This window comes from Puma concolor, chromosome B3 (genome assembly GCF_028749965.1).
Source record: "Puma concolor isolate L17-30 chromosome B3, mPumCon1.1.hap2, whole genome shotgun sequence".
NCBI classification, from domain to species: Eukaryota; Metazoa; Chordata; class Mammalia; order Carnivora; family Felidae; genus Puma; species Puma concolor.
Window position 1 is genome coordinate 64,753,690 of NC_141672.1, and position 15,354 is coordinate 64,769,043.

The window sequence follows — 15,354 nt, forward strand, 5'->3', positions numbered from 1 at the left end:
CTTACAGATCGCGGGGTTAAAAAAAAAAAAAAAAAGTTTCTGGGGCGCCTGGGTGGCTCAGTCCAGTCAAGCATCCTGACTCTTGATTTCGGCTCAGGTCACGATCTCACAGTTTGTGAGGATCCACCCACCAGTCTACCCCATCGGCCTCCAACCTAGCCTGGTTCACCCCCTTCTCACTTTAGAAGAATGGGATCATTTTACAAACCATCAGAAAAAGGTAAGTCAGGGGTATGCACCTTAGTTAGTTTTCTCCCATGCCTTCCTCTTCTGTTCTTCCATCATGCTTCACTCTGGTTCAAGGTGTACGGGAGACAGAACTTTACTTTTACCCTGTTAGGGTCTCCAGCAGGGCCTGAGAATTAAATTGGACGTAAAACAGAATATCAGAAGGAAAGCATACAGATTTTTTCCATGTACGTGGGAGACCCCATAGTAACATGAAAACCCAAAGAAGTGGCTAGGTGGGTCTCCAAGGAGCCCTGGTTCCTTTTTTTTTTTTTTTTTTTTTTTTTTTTCCATTTTGTGTATCTGGAGGCCAAGATCCGGTGGTGCTTAGCGTTCACGGATACTGATGTGTGATTGCATTTAGGCCCTGCACCTGTTTTACTCCACGGATTATGATCCATTATTTTTTATTTTATTTTTAAAAAAATTTTTTTTAACGTTTATTTATTTTTGAGACAGAGAGAGACAGAGCATGAACAGGGGAGGGACAGAGAGAGAGGGAGACACAGAATCTGAAACAGGCTCCAGGCTCTGAGCTGTCAGCACAGAGCCTGACATGGGGCTTGAACTCACGGACCGTGAGATCATAACCTGAGCCGAAGTCAGACACTTAACCAACTGAGCCACCCAGGCGCCCCTATGATCGATTATTATCATGATCTCGATTTGGCCAGTGGGAACCCTTTCAAAATGGCTCTTGTGTGCTTGACATGTCCACTTCAGTGGCACATTGCTTTACTTTTTGGCACAGCTCCATGTTTCAGGGCATGATGAGGCCGATTGATACCCAGCCGTGTCAGCCAGTCTGGTGGCCTGGCTCCTTTGACCCTCCTGTGCGCACCGACCTGGATTCCTTTGAGGGAGGTGGTTACTTCCTGAAATAGGTCAAGGTGCTTTGGACTTCCTGGAGAGGCACTGGAGTCAAAGGCGGGGGAGAAGAGAACACCAGTGCCGGGGTTGGACTCCTTGCCCTGGCTCCACGTATTTTAACATCCCCTCGGGTGTGTGCCCACCCACCCACCCAGTGAAAGTCCCACAGAGGCGCAACAGGTCACATCTACGTGGCCTTCCCTTGACTGTGTCGCCACTGCCTGACTGGGTGGCAGGCACTGCTGTGCCTGCAAGGATGTGGGGCCGTACCTTGGAAGCACCCGGCTACTCCCCATGACACCCCGGACAGGAAGCGTCGGCCATGCTAGGGCCCACTCTTGCATTTGCTGGATGCCAAAACCCACCTCCCCCCTCCACCCCTCACCCTGCTATTCCCCCAAAGCGCCAAAGCTAGGTCCCCAGGGATTCCACACCTCCACATCTCATGGGGGGGGGGGGGGGGCAGGCACATCCAGTGAAGGTGGTTGAGGTTTTATCTTTGGTGCCTGTCTGCTGGTCTCTGCCTGTAGATGGTGACATTAGAGGCTGGGGTCTCTCTGTGGCTTCCCGAAGGTCAACTGTTGGACTTCAAAGGCAGGGCCTCCTGAACCCGTGGAGGCAGTGGGACAGTAGCACTGAGACTGGGCTGGGGAGCGAACCAAGAGGAAGGGCGGGGGGCCGGGGGAAACGCAGTCTCCAGTTTGGGAGGCAGAACTAGAACCGAAAAGGCGCTTGTGGTCTCAGAGGTCAGGGATGGCAGTAGCCGGGTCCCTGAGGCCTCAGAGAGCCACACTCCCGGTGCGGTTCCGCTGCCAGCCCCCTCTGTGATGCGCTCCAACTGTACTTTGAGTCTCTGGAGTTTCCTTCCCACAGGAGGGAAGAGAACAAGGACCTTTCCCTGGCGTTCTTCTCTGCACCCACCCGCAGCCCCAACAACCTGGCTCTGTCCCCAGGATGAAGCCCGTTTTCTCCTGGATGGGTGCTCTCTGACAGGCCCTCAGTGTCTCCCTCTTCAGGCCCTGCCAATTTAGCCTTAAGGGCCCAGCGCTAAGTCAGCCAGCTGGTCAGAACCCACAGGCCAGCTGCCTGTGTAAGTAAGGACGTGAATTTGCGCGCCCGACCGACTGTGACGACAGCTGCCCCCGTCTCACTCCACCCCTACTCCCACTCTTCTGCGCCCCGACTCTGACTCTTAAGTCTGCGTTTTGCCGCCACACTCCGCCCCCCCCACCCCCACCCCCGCTCGCCCCCGCCCCTTTCTGCATACAGGTGGAGACCCCAGCGGTCCGGTCGGTCCGTGGCCAGAAAGCGGGTAAGATAGAAATACTTCATCCATCTCCCTCTCCCTCCGTCCGATGTAGCGGGAGAATCGGTACGGGTGGATTTACCACCCGTGCACAGAGTGTGAGTAATCACTGCTCTCTCAGCGGGAGCGCCCCCAGCCCCGCCATCCGTGGCTACAAGAACAGGTGCGAAGGCACGGGAAAACGGAAGTGTACCCGGACCACCGCCCTGTCCTCAGACTGACAAGAAACCTGAAGGGGCCGCTGAAGTTCTCGTCGCGACTGGCAAGGCCCATGAGGGGGGCCCTGCTGCATTTCGTTCCTGCCAGTGTCAGCTTCGATGCAAGCGCACAATTGGCGATGGCTTGGAAAACCTCAGAGTGACAGTTCTGTCCCACAAGTAGATTAAGCTGGTCGGGGAAGAGGGTTTTCTGTCTCCGTAGAGCTGTATATTTATAGACCCTATGAGAAACAGGGAAGGAGGAGACAGAGAGACTGCAACTGGGAGCGACCGACGCAGCGACCGTCCTCGGAGGCAAGGCAGGAGATCGAGGAGGGGGAGTTTTCATGAAGGACGCCATGGTTGTTCCCGACCCGTGTGACGACCTGTACGCTTGTCAGCCTCGAGGGCTTGCCGAGGGCAGAACCTCTTTGCCCACGCGTTTGTCTGGAGCGGGAGCAGTGGGCGAATAAAAGCGGGGAAGGGCGCGGGACAGCGTGGGGCTGAGACAAGGCAGGAGCGGCGGGGACGTGGAGCGTCCACGGGCACGTGCAGGTAAACTGCCGGAAGAAGGCGCAGGTGTGTTCCCTGGCGGCAGCACACGAGCAGACGTAGGCAGGTGTTCCGTAAAGGTTTTACTTACTGACTTTGGCCTGTGGGAGAGGGGCTGCCGCGAGGCTGCAGGTGCCCGGGCGGGGCAGAGTTGGGGCGGGGCGCTGGGGGGCGGTGCCCCCCGCCCCGTGGCGCAAAAGCGTCAGGCACTTCCTTCGAGCCGGAATCGAACCAGCGACCTAAGGATGCCCACACGTATCCAGCCTACAGTCCTCCGCTCTACCAGCTGAGCTATCGAAGGGTGCACGCTGACAGGCCCGGGTCATTGCTTCTTCTTGAAATGACGGAGGCCACCACACTGGCAAGCCGGAGGTCCGGCATGCCTTGGCGTGGTTGGAAGGCCCTTTAGAAAAAAGAGCAGGGCCGACGCCGCCCCAGCGCCCCTTTCCGGGCAGAGGGAGCATATCCCCTGCGTTTGGCGGCTGCCCGGCCGGTGGCCCCAGCCTCCCGGGTCGCGATTGTCAAGATGCCTGGGCCGGGGCTCTCGCCTGTTGCATTTCCCCTCCCGGCGCTCCTTTCTACAGGTGGGGACTACAGCGGTCCGTGGCGGCAGTGGCGAGGAGGGGCGTCGGTGAAGCTCGCGTGTTGGTTGTGCGGGGGTGGCCTCGCGGAGGAGCGGAGGAGAACCCACTGGGATGGGCACTAGGTAGGCGGCTGCGAACCGCTTAACCACCTGCTGGTTTTTAAATGCCTTTAGTTCAAAATAATCCTTAGGCCAAAATGGCTTTTTTTTTGGTGTGGCAGATCATGCCACCATACGAAGGCAATATCGTCTTGCCTGGATTATGCAAGTCTCCTGAACTAACTGACTGATTTCCCTGCTTTTGTCTTTAACAGCCTGATTTCTTATTTTTTATTAACAACGATAATAATAATTATAATGGTAATTATTATTTTGGGTGCCAAGCGGAGTGGGAGGCGGAGGACTCAGATCAAGGCACTCCTCTGCTCAAAACCTCCCAGCTCGGGGTTGCCTGGCTGGCTCAGTCAGTAGAGCATTTGACTCTTGATCTTGAGGTTGTGAGTTCGGGCCCCCGAATTGGATGCTGTGTGTGTGTGTGTGTGTGTGTGTGTGTGTGTGTGTGTGTGTTCCTTCTTCTTAAGATTTTATTTTTAAGTAACCTCTACACCCATCTTGGGTTTCCATCTCACGACCCCAAGATCAAGAGTCGCATGCCGCACCCACTGAACCAGCCGGGACCCCGATGTACACCTTACTTCAAACACTAAACAAAACAAAAACTTTTGGTTCATTCACATTTAGAGTGTTACAATGATCTGCGCAGAGCAGAGTGGTCTCTGGAGATGCCTGATGGTCTGTTCTGAGGAGCAGCCAGCAGCATGATGGACCCGGCCAGGGACCACTTACACCTGAGACGGACTACAGAAGAACACTCCCAGAGATGGAAGTCCAAGTCAAGAGCGTCACCTGTACCCAAGGAGATGGCGGCAGCAGCAGCAAGTACCTGTGGTCGATTTCCAGGCGGAACTGAGACAGGTATTCTCAGCCGAGATGCCAAGAGGTGGTTAAAGTGGTACTGGAACATCTAGGTAGCAGATTTCCAAGTGAAGTAAAAATATTATCCATGGGGGGCGGGGGTGGTGATGGTGTGGGACCTCTTACAATGAGATACAAGACCCTCATGATCTTATCTCCAACCTAGTCACCTCTCTGACCTAATTTTGTACAACTCTTCAGTTTTGCGCTGGACGCAGGGCCTCCTTGCTATTCTCCACACACAGTCCTACCTGGGCCTTTGCGCTAGCCGACCTTTGTGCCGGGGATGCTTCCTCCCCCTCCCCCTCCCCCTCCGTGATTGACTCCCTCACCTCCTTCAAGTCTTTGCTTGAAACATAGCACCTTCTCGTGTAACCTCTTCTGAGCACCCACTAACAGCTAACACACTAATTAATTTACCTATTGTGTCCATTGTTGATTTTCTCCCACTCCCTCTGCCCCTTCTACAAAACATGAACGCCAAGAGGCCTTTTTGTTACCAGTTCCTCAAAGTGTCTGGCACAACAACAAACAGTTGTTGAATGGGCAAACAATGTCATCAAAGAGAACAGAATATAAAAGGAGGGTCCAGGAGCCAGGGTTCAGCCAGGGGGAAGTGCCGGGTTATCTTGTTTCATCACCAGAGACTTTCTTAGGCTGAGAGCTGCAGAACTCTGAACACATAAGGACTGTTCCTGCACTGAGACTGTTTCCTGCACTGAGACTTGACCAGACTCTAGCATAGCTTCTAGCAGCACAAGGTTCTGTCCCTAAGTTTGACTTCCAGCCTGAGGAAGTTAAACACCTGACACAGGCCCCCAACCTGTGTTGTAAATAGGGCATTTATTAAAAAGGGCTTGCGATTGCGGATGTGGATCTCTTACAACTCTGAAGGGTCCCTCCCATCTCAAGGACTTTGAAATGTGATGGGGAAGGAAGTAGGGCCTATCTCCCAGTCTGTGGGAGGAGAGCATCCTCAGTTCAGTAACTGCCAGCTAACAAACACAACCGCCTAACAGCAGTTACACCGAACTACCCTTTGTAACCTTTCACTTCTCTGACTGGACTGAGCCCGCTTCCTCTCATTCTTCCGGGAAAATGCCCAAATCACCTCCGCGCAAATCGGATTGGAGCTCAGCTCTTTCCCCTACTGTCAGTAGTCACTGAATGACATCTTTTTTCACCACTTTACTTACTGTCTGCTGCGTTTACCTTTGACGGAGTCCAAGTCAGAAAGGACCAGAGGGCACTTGGTGGGGCCACCCTGTGTGCGTGGTGGGGTGGTACGAGGGGGAAAGGGCTGAAGGGCACCTGACCCTGGCCGCCCGGGGTCTCGGACGACACGACTGGCTGCGGTTGAAGGGCACTGTTTAGCGTTTTATTTAGTTTTTCGTTCTTCAACACTTAGAATCCTGGTTTTTCTTCTAGCGTTACTAGGTCAGGCTACTGCAGGTTACTGAAGCCCTTTTATTCAGAAAGTCGCCATGGCTAAACATTGCCACGACTTCTTACTAGGGCAGCTGAGCACTTAACGTCAAGCGGCAGAAAGACCTTTCCTGAGTTTTCGATTATATTTGAAAATGAGTTTCGAACAAGCGAGGACAAAAATGGGCCGAAAGTTTCTTTTTGTTGAAAGGCAGGTTGACACCACATCCGAGCCCTGACCCGCCACCACTCCCGCTGGGCGCCGGGCGACCCCCGCCTTCTCGGGTCTCGCTGCTAGGTCCCGGACCCCTCGCCTCCTGCCCACCTGCGCCCGCTCTTCCCCCCTCTCCCCCCCCCCCCCCCCCCCCAGGCATCGGCGGGTCTGCGCGGCCACTAGCACATCCGTTGTCCCAGAGCCGGAGACCGGATGCGGGGGACGTCATGGCAAGGCGTGGCGTATGTAGATGAGCATGCGCGCATTGGCTGCCGGTCCCGGACCGCCTGGGCGCGCACGTCCCGCGTGGGGGCTAGGCAAAGGCGCCCGCGGTTGTTTTGCCGACGAGCGAGGTTGAGGCGGGGGGCGTGCAGGGAGCGCGGGGTGCGGAGGCGGCGTGGGGGAAGTGACCGTGTGTGTGAAGCGTGGCGAGCGCGAGGGTGTGGGGCGAGGCGGGGCGAGCAACTCATACTTACCTGGCAGGGGAGATACCATGATCACGAAGGTGGTTTTCCCAGGGCGAGGCTTATCCATTGCACTCCGGATGTGCTGACCCCTGCGATTTCCCCAAATGTGGGAAACTCGACTGCATAATTTGTGGTAGTGGGGGACTGCGTTCGCGCTTTCCCCTGGTTATCTGGGTTTGCAAAGAACAGACCGTCCGTATGCTCGCTGTTTTTCGGACTTTTTTTCTGTTTCGGGGGTTGGCGCCCAGGGTCACCTGAGACGCCAGCGGTTGCGGCGCTGTTAGTCTGGCTCTGTAGTGTGTATGCTTTGGGGCGGTGGGTTGTTGCAGGTGCGGTGGGGCTGCTGGCGTGCACTGCAGTGGGGGGTCACGAGGGTTTTAGCGCTGGACGGTGCCTAGGGCCGTTTCAAACGGCGCTTGCTCTAGTTCTTAAGGCAGGGTTTTAGTTTCTCATTACGTTGCGGGTGTCACGCGCCAGAAGCTTGGCCTTCTTTTGAAGGGTTAATGCCCACCATTAACAGGGCCAAGCCTTGCGGGAGTAAGTAACTATGCTAGAAAGCTCCAGCTGGCCCGGTCAGGAGCTCTCAACTGCCTTCTTTGCACCTGCTTGGGGGTGTGATTTTACCATGACTATTTCTGGAGCTGGAAGTAGTTGCATTGGCTGGTGGAGGTGAAAGAAACACTCACCAGTGGGGTTTACTTACTTCTACGGTTTTGTATAGTTTTAAGAAAGATTCCTTCCGGTCCCCATCAGTCAATCCGGTTAAAACATTTTTGTATCAAATTTAGGGCTGGGATAGCTCTCTGGATACATACTGTATTAGTTTTACTTTGGTATTACTAGTCAAAGAAAGATTACTAACGGAGATGGCCCGGCCTTAGCTCTGCCAATAATCACCAATAATTGAATTGTTGTTTGGACCTCTGGTAACCGTACGAATCATTTATACCTTGTCAGTTGCGTTCAGTACCAAAGTCAGTTATTCTAGAAAGCTTCAGTGTCAAGTCCTTGTGAAAACCATAGTCCAGTTCTGAACCTGAAGTGCTGCTGGCTTCACTTGGAAAGCGTGAATCCAACTGGTTTTTTCTTTCACTTTTCTTTTCTTTCACTTTGATAGCTACATAAGTGACCCCAGTGAGCCTTTTCAGAAAGGGTAGCAGCTGCTTGCCACAGCGTAGAGGCACACCGGGGCAGGCACCCCCCCCCCCCCCCCCCCCCCCAGGGCACTGGCATCCGGAACTGAGAAATATGCTATTGGTTTAGAGTCTAATCCCCAAATTGGAGTTAAGCCTCCACTAGGACCAACCTTTAGTTTCATGACAAAATAAGTGGAAAAGGTTTTCAAAATTTGGGAAAAGTTGAGGGGATGACTCTTTAATAGCTGGTTTCATTTCTTCACAATACTTTTTCTAGGAACCAAACCATCCACAGGATCTCGGGAATTACCGTGCAATGTTTCGTCACTGGTTTCGCCTGTTCTGTAAAAGCTGAAACCTACTACTGTCTACGATACCCTACCTAGTCCACCAAATTTAAATTTTCTTTTTTTGGTAGCAGACTGGTTTACTGCAAATTTTTGAGACTTTGAGATTGTAACACGTTGCAGCCCTCTCCAGCTGATAACACGTCCTAAATATTTTACTTCAGTTTCACAATATTGCAACGTGTCTAGTGAGGAGGCCTTATGTCCCTTTGAGGGAAGGGATTGTAACAAAGCCAAAGTGTCCATTCCAAGAACGTTATTGCCCTTTAATTTGGGAGGCTACCAGCAAATCATCTACATATTGAATAATTAATTGTAGATCCCGCTAGTGGGACTGTAAATGTCCTGATTTCCTTCAGAAATCTTTTCCATAAATATGGGATCCCATAAATAAAAGCAAAAAGAATTTAGACTTGTCCACTAGAGGGACAGAAAAACAAGCAGAACATAGATCAGCTACAGAAATAAGCTTTGCAGATGACAGTGCTTAACGTCAAGATCATTGCAGAGTTAGAAACTATAGGAGTTAATGGTAATGGAGTAACAAATTTATTTTTCTAAGATCTTATACAAATCTATATATTGGTCAACCATTTCATCTCATAGATAAATGTCTCCTAGACTCTTTATAGACAGTGCTCTTTTAAAATGATTAAAATATCTCGTTTTTCTAATTCTTTTATCACTGGTTTTATTCCTTCTAATTGAGTTCTTAACAAAGGGTATTGTTTTACACCTGAGTATGGCTTATCTTTTTGTTAAGTTATTTTTATTGGTTCTATGTCTCTAAATGAGTACCATTATTCCCTAAGGCCCAACTCCATACATCTGTTTCTTTCGGCTCTGCCTTCTCCAAGTGCAGTGAGAGACTGTCACTCTCCGCCATACACCCCTTTTCTTTCAGAAGGCACATACTTAGCAAATAACTGGGGACCTTTTCCTCCAGGGAGGTTCACCAGTATTCCATCTATAATACAGAGTATGTATTTACTTTGCACAGCAAGTCTTCCCCAACATGCTAACAGGAGAATCAGGACAAAGTGAAACCATTATGTTCCTCAGTCAGAGGACCTAGCTGTATAGGAACCGCAGAGGAAAAGGAACAAGTAGAAAGGTGACCTGAAAAACCAACAACCTATATTGTTCTCTCACCAGCTGGAACAGAAGACATTTCCAGGAAATTGCAGAATAAGCAGCAACAGTATCTAGCAGGGAAAGTAAGGCTATATTAGGCCAAGGAAAGTCTTTGACACACAAAGTTGGTTCACCAGTTCCCACCTCTGAGATTCTCTTAATCACCCAAATTTGAACCATTTACTGGTCCTTCCTTCCTTCCTTCCTTCCTTCCTTCCTTCCTTCCTTCCTTCCTTCCTCCCTCCATCCCTCCCTCCCTCCCTCCTTCCCTCTTTTCTTCCTTCCTCCCTCCCTCCCTCCCTCCCTCCCTTTCTCCCTTCCTTCCTCCCTCCCTCCCTCCCTTCCTTCCTTCTCAAAGTTAGCTAACATATCGTGTAATAATGGCTTGAGGATTAGAATTTAGTGATTCATCACTTACATATAACACCCAGTGCACATCCCAACAAGTGCCCTCCTTAATGCCCATCACCCATTTAGCCCACCAACACCCCCAACACCCTCCAGCAACCTTCAGTTTGTTCTCTGTACTTAAGAGTGTCTCCTGGTTTGCCTCTCTGTTTTTATCTTATTTTTCCTTCCCTTCCCCTATGTTCATCTATTTTGTTTCTTAACATTCCACATGAGTGAAATCATATGATGTTTATCTTCCTCTGACTTATTTTGCTTAGCATAATACAGTCTAGTTCCATCCACGTTGTTGCAAATGGCAAGAGTTCATTCTCTTTGACCGCCAAGTAATATTCCACTCCGGGGGGGGGGGGGGGGGTGCGCACGCATGCGCACGCCACATTTATTAAAATTTTTATTTATTTTTAAATTTACATCCAAATTAGCATATAGTGCAATAATGATTTCAGGAGTAGATTCCTTAGTGCCCCTTACCCATTTAGCCCATCCCCCCCTCACACCCCCTGTAACCCTCTGTTTGTTCTCCATATTTGAGTCTCTTATGTTTTGTCCCCCTCCCTGTTTTTATATTATTTTTGTGTCCCTTCCCTTATGTTCATCTGTCTTGTCTCTTAAAGTCCTCATATGAGTGAAGTCATATGGTTTTGGCTTTCTCTGACTAATTTCACTTAGCATAAATACCCTCCAGTTCCATCCACGTAGTTGCAAATGGCAAGATTTCATTCTTTTTGATTGCTGAGTAACACTCCATTGTGTGTGTGTGTGTGTGTGTGTGTGTGTGTGTGTGTGTGTGTGTGTGTATACCACATCTTCTCCATCCATTCATCCATCGATGGACATTTTGGCTCTTTCCATACTTTGGCTATTGTTGATAGTGCTGCTGTCAACATTGGGGTGCTTGTGTCCCTTCAAAACGGCACACCTGTATCCCTTGGATAAATACCTAGTAGTGCAATTGCTGGGTCGTAGGGTAGTTCTATTTTTAGCTTTTTGAGGAACCTCCATACTGTTTTCCACAGTGGCTGCACCAGCTTGCATTCCCACCAACAGTGCAAAAGGGTTCCCCTTGCTGACATCTTCCTGAGATAAACAACCATCCAGAGGCATGTGATGCCTGTCCTGCTATAGGTAAGCCAGGAGCAATTACAGTGGTTCCCAGAAAACCTCGGTTTCCCTACTGATTTCCATCAGGAGTTTGCTGTTCGAAATTTCTCTCAATGTACCAGCATGGATCCAGGTGCAAATCCTAATTGCTCTCAGTCTAACCACCTTGCTCCTAGCTCTCTTACTGACTATCCAAACTCAAGGATGGTTGTTTAACTCAGGAAGATGTCAGCAAGGGGAACCCTTTTGCACTGTTGGTGGGAATGCAAGCTGGTGCAGCCACTGTGGAAAACAGTATGGAGGTTCCTCAAAAAGCTAAAAATAGAACTACCCTACGACCCAGCAATTGCACTACTAGGTATTTATCCAAGGGATACAGGTGTGCCGTTTTGAAGGGACACAAGCACCCCAATGTTGACAGCAGCACTATCAACAATAGCCAAAGTATGGAAAGAGCCAAAATGTCCATCGATGGATGAATGGATGGAGAAGATGTGGTATACACACACACACACACACACACACACACACACACACACACACACACAATGGAGTGTTACTCAGCAATCAAAAAGAATGAAATCTTGCCATTTGCAACTACGTGGATGGAACTGGAGGGTATTTATGCTAAGTGAAATTAGTCAGAGAAAGCCAAAACCATATGACTTCACTCATATGAGGACTTTAAGAGACAAGACAGATGAACATAAGGGAAGGGACACAAAAATAATATAAAAACAGGGAGGGGGACAAAACATAAGAGACTCAAATATGGAGAACAAACAGAGGGTTACAGGGGGTGTGAGGGGGGGATGGGCTAAATGGGTAAGGGGCACTAAGGAATCTACTCCTGAAATCATTATTGCACTATATGCTAATTTGGATGTAAATTTAAAAATAAATAAAAATTTTAATAAATGTGGCGTGCGCATGCGTGCGCACCCCCCCCCCCCCCCCGGAGTGGAATATTACTTGGCGGTCAAAGAGAATGAACTCTTGCCATTTGCAACAACGTGGATGGAACTAGACTGTATTATGCTAAGCAAAATAAGTCAGAGGAAGATAAACATCATATGATTTCACTCATGTGGAATGTTAAGAAACAAAATAGATGAACATAGGGGAAGGGAAGGAAAAATAAGATAAAAACAGAGAGGCAAACCAGGAGACACTCTTAAGTACAGAGAACAAACTGAAGGTTGCTGGAGGGTGTTGGGGGTGTTGGTGGGCTAAATGGGTGATGGGCATTAAGGAGGGCACTTGTTGGGATGTGCACTGGGTGTTATATGTAAGTGATGAATCACTAAATTCTAATCCTCAAGCCATTATTACACGATATGTTAGCTAACTTTGAGAAGGAAGGAAGGGAGGGAGGGAGGGAGGAAGGAAGGGAGAAAGGGAGGGAGGGAGGGAGGGAGGGAGGAAGGAAGAAAAGAGGGAAGGAGGGAGGGAGGGAGGGATGGAGGGAGGAAGGAAGGAAGGAAGGAAGGAAGGAAGGAAGGAAGGAAGGAAGGAAGGAAGGACCAGTAAATGGTTCAAATTTGGGTGATTAAGAGAATCTCAGAGGTGGGAACTGGTGAACCAACTTTGTGTGTCAAAGACTTTCCTTGGCCTAATATAGCCTTACTTTCCCTGCTAGATACTGTTGCTGCTTATTCTGCAATTTCCTGGAAATGTCTTCTGTTCCAGCTGGTGAGAGAACAATATAGGTTGTTGGTTTTTCAGGTCACCTTTCTACTTGTTCCTTTTCCTCTGCGGTTCCTATACAGCTAGGTCCTCTGACTGAGGAACATAATGGTTTCACTTTGTCCTGATTCTCCTGTTAGCATGTTGGGGAAGACTTGCTGTGCAAAGTAAATACATACTCTGTATTATAGATGGAATACTGGTGAACCTCCCTGGAGGAAAAGGTCCCCAGTTATTTGCTAAGTATGTGCCTTCTGAAAGAAAAGGGGTGTATGGCGGAGAGTGACAGTCTCTCACTGCACTTGGAGAAGGCAGAGCCGAAAGAAACAGATGTATGGAGTTGGGCCTTAGGGAATAATGGTACTCATTTAGAGACATAGAACCAATAAAAATAACTTAACAAAAAGATAAGCCATACTCAGGTGTAAAACAATACCCTTTGTTAAGAACTCAATTAGAAGGAATAAAACCAGTGATAAAAGAATTAGAAAAACGAGATATTTTAATCATTTTAAAAGAGCACTGTCTATAAAGAGTCTAGGAGACATTTATCTATGAGATGAAATGGTTGACCAATATATAGATTTGTATAAGATCTTAGAAAAATAAATTTGTTACTCCATTACCATTAACTCCTATAGTTTCTAACTCTGCAATGATCTTGACGTTAAGCACTGTCATCTGCAAAGCTTATTTCTGTAGCTGATCTATGTTCTGCTTGTTTTTCTGTCCCTCTAGTGGACAAGTCTAAATTCTTTTTGCTTTTATTTATGGGATCCCATATTTATGGAAAAGATTTCTGAAGGAAATCAGGACATTTACAGTCCCACTAGCGGGATCTACAATTAATTATTCAATATGTAGATGATTTGCTGGTAGCCTCCCAAATTAAAGGGCAATAACGTTCTTGGAATGGACACTTTGGCTTTGTTACAATCCCTTCCCTCAAAGGGACATAAGGCCTCCTCACTAGACACGTTGCAATATTGTGAAACTGAAGTAAAATATTTAGGACGTGTTATCAGCTGGAGAGGGCTGCAACGTGTTACAATCTCAAAGTCTCAAAAATTTGCAGTAAACCAGTCTGCTACCAAAAAAAGAAAATTTAAATTTGGTGGACTAGGTAGGGTATCGTAGACAGTAGTAGGTTTCAGCTTTTACAGAACAGGCGAAACCAGTGACGAAACATTGCACGGTAATTCCCGAGATCCTGTGGATGGTTTGGTTCCTAGAAAAAGTATTGTGAAGAAATGAAACCAGCTATTAAAGAGTCATCCCCTCAACTTTTCCCAAATTTTGAAAACCTTTTCCACTTATTTTGTCATGAAACTAAAGGTTGGTCCTAGTGGAGGCTTAACTCCAATTTGGGGATTAGACTCTAAACCAATAGCATATTTCTCAGTTCCGGATGCCAGTGCCCTGGGGGGGGGGGGGGGGGGGGGGGGTGCCTGCCCCGGTGTGCCTCTACGCTGTGGCAAGCAGCTGCTACCCTTTCTGAAAAGGCTCACTGGGGTCACTTATGTAGCTATCAAAGTGAAAGAAAAGAAAAGTGAAAGAAAAAACCAGTTGGATTCACGCTTTCCAAGTGAAGCCAGCAGCACTTCAGGTTCAGAACTGGACTATGGTTTTCACAAGGACTTGACACTGAAGCTTTCTAGAATAACTGACTTTGGTACTGAACGCAACTGACAAGGTATAAATGATTCGTACGGTTACCAGAGGTCCAAACAACAATTCAATTATTGGTGATTATTGGCAGAGCTAAGGCCGGGCCATCTCCGTTAGTAATCTTTCTTTGACTAGTAATACCAAAGTAAAACTAATACAGTATGTATCCAGAGAGCTATCCCAGCCCTAAATTTGATACAAAAATGTTTTAACCGGATTGACTGATGGGGACCGGAAGGAATCTTTCTTAAAACTATACAAAACCGTAGAAGTAAGTAAACCCCACTGGTGAGTGTTTCTTTCACCTCCACCAGCCAATGCAACTACTTCCAGCTCCAGAAATAGTCATGGTAAAATCACACCCCCAAGCAGGTGCAAAGAAGGCAGTTGAGAGCTCCTGACCGGGCCAGCTGGAGCTTTCTAGCATAGTTACTTACTCCCGCAAGGCTTGGCCCTGTTAATGGTGGGCATTAACCCTTCAAAAGAAGGCCAAGCTTCTGGCGCGTGACACCCGCAACGTAATGAGAAACTAAAACCCTGCCTTAAGAACTAGAGCAAGCGCCGTTTGAAACGGCCCTAGGCACCGTCCAGCGCTAAAACCCTCGTGACCCCCCACTGCAGTGCACGCCAGCAGCCCCACCGCACCTGCAACAACCCACCGCCCCAAAGCATACACACTACAGAGCCAGACTAACAGCGCCGCAACCGCTGGCGTCTCAGGTGACCCTGGGCGCCAACCCCCGAAACAGAAAAAAAGTCCGAAAAACAGCGAGCATACGGACGGTCTGTTCTTTGCAAACCCAGATAACCAGGGGAAAGCGCGAACGCAGTCCCCCACTACCACAAATTATGCAGTCGAGTTTCCCACATTTGGGGAAATCGCAGGGGTCAGCACATCCGGAGTGCAATGGATAAGCCTCGCCCTGGGAAAACCACCTTCGTGATCATGGTATCTCCCCTGCCAGGTAAGTATGAGTTGCTCGCCCCGCCTCGCCCCACACCCTCGCGCTCGCCACGCTTCACACACACGGTCACTTCCCCCACGCCGCCTCCG

General features: G+C 49.1%; 3 non-coding genes and 1 pseudogene across 3 annotated transcripts; 2 read left to right on the plus strand and 2 right to left on the minus strand.

The window, feature by feature from the left end:
* The first annotated feature begins 8 nt into the window (after positions 1 to 8).
* Positions 9 to 6,475, plus strand: LOC147580018 (SNRPN upstream reading frame protein pseudogene; annotated as a pseudogene).
* On the minus strand, positions 3,365 to 3,454 carry TRNAY-GUA (transfer RNA tyrosine (anticodon GUA)). Its single transcript is given in 2 exon segments — positions 3,365 to 3,400; positions 3,418 to 3,454. It is a non-coding gene; the product is annotated as a tRNA-Tyr (tRNA).
* Positions 6,476 to 6,818: 343 nt separating the features above from the next.
* LOC112856597 (U1 spliceosomal RNA) lies at positions 6,819 to 6,982 on the plus strand. Its single transcript, XR_003223155.1, has one exon. It is a non-coding gene; the product is annotated as a U1 spliceosomal RNA (small nuclear RNA).
* An 8,127-nt stretch (positions 6,983 to 15,109) lies between these two features.
* Positions 15,110 to 15,273, minus strand: LOC147580020 (U1 spliceosomal RNA). Its single transcript, XR_015253040.1, has one exon. It is a non-coding gene; the product is annotated as a U1 spliceosomal RNA (small nuclear RNA).
* Between the last annotated feature and the right edge of the window lie 81 nt (positions 15,274 to 15,354).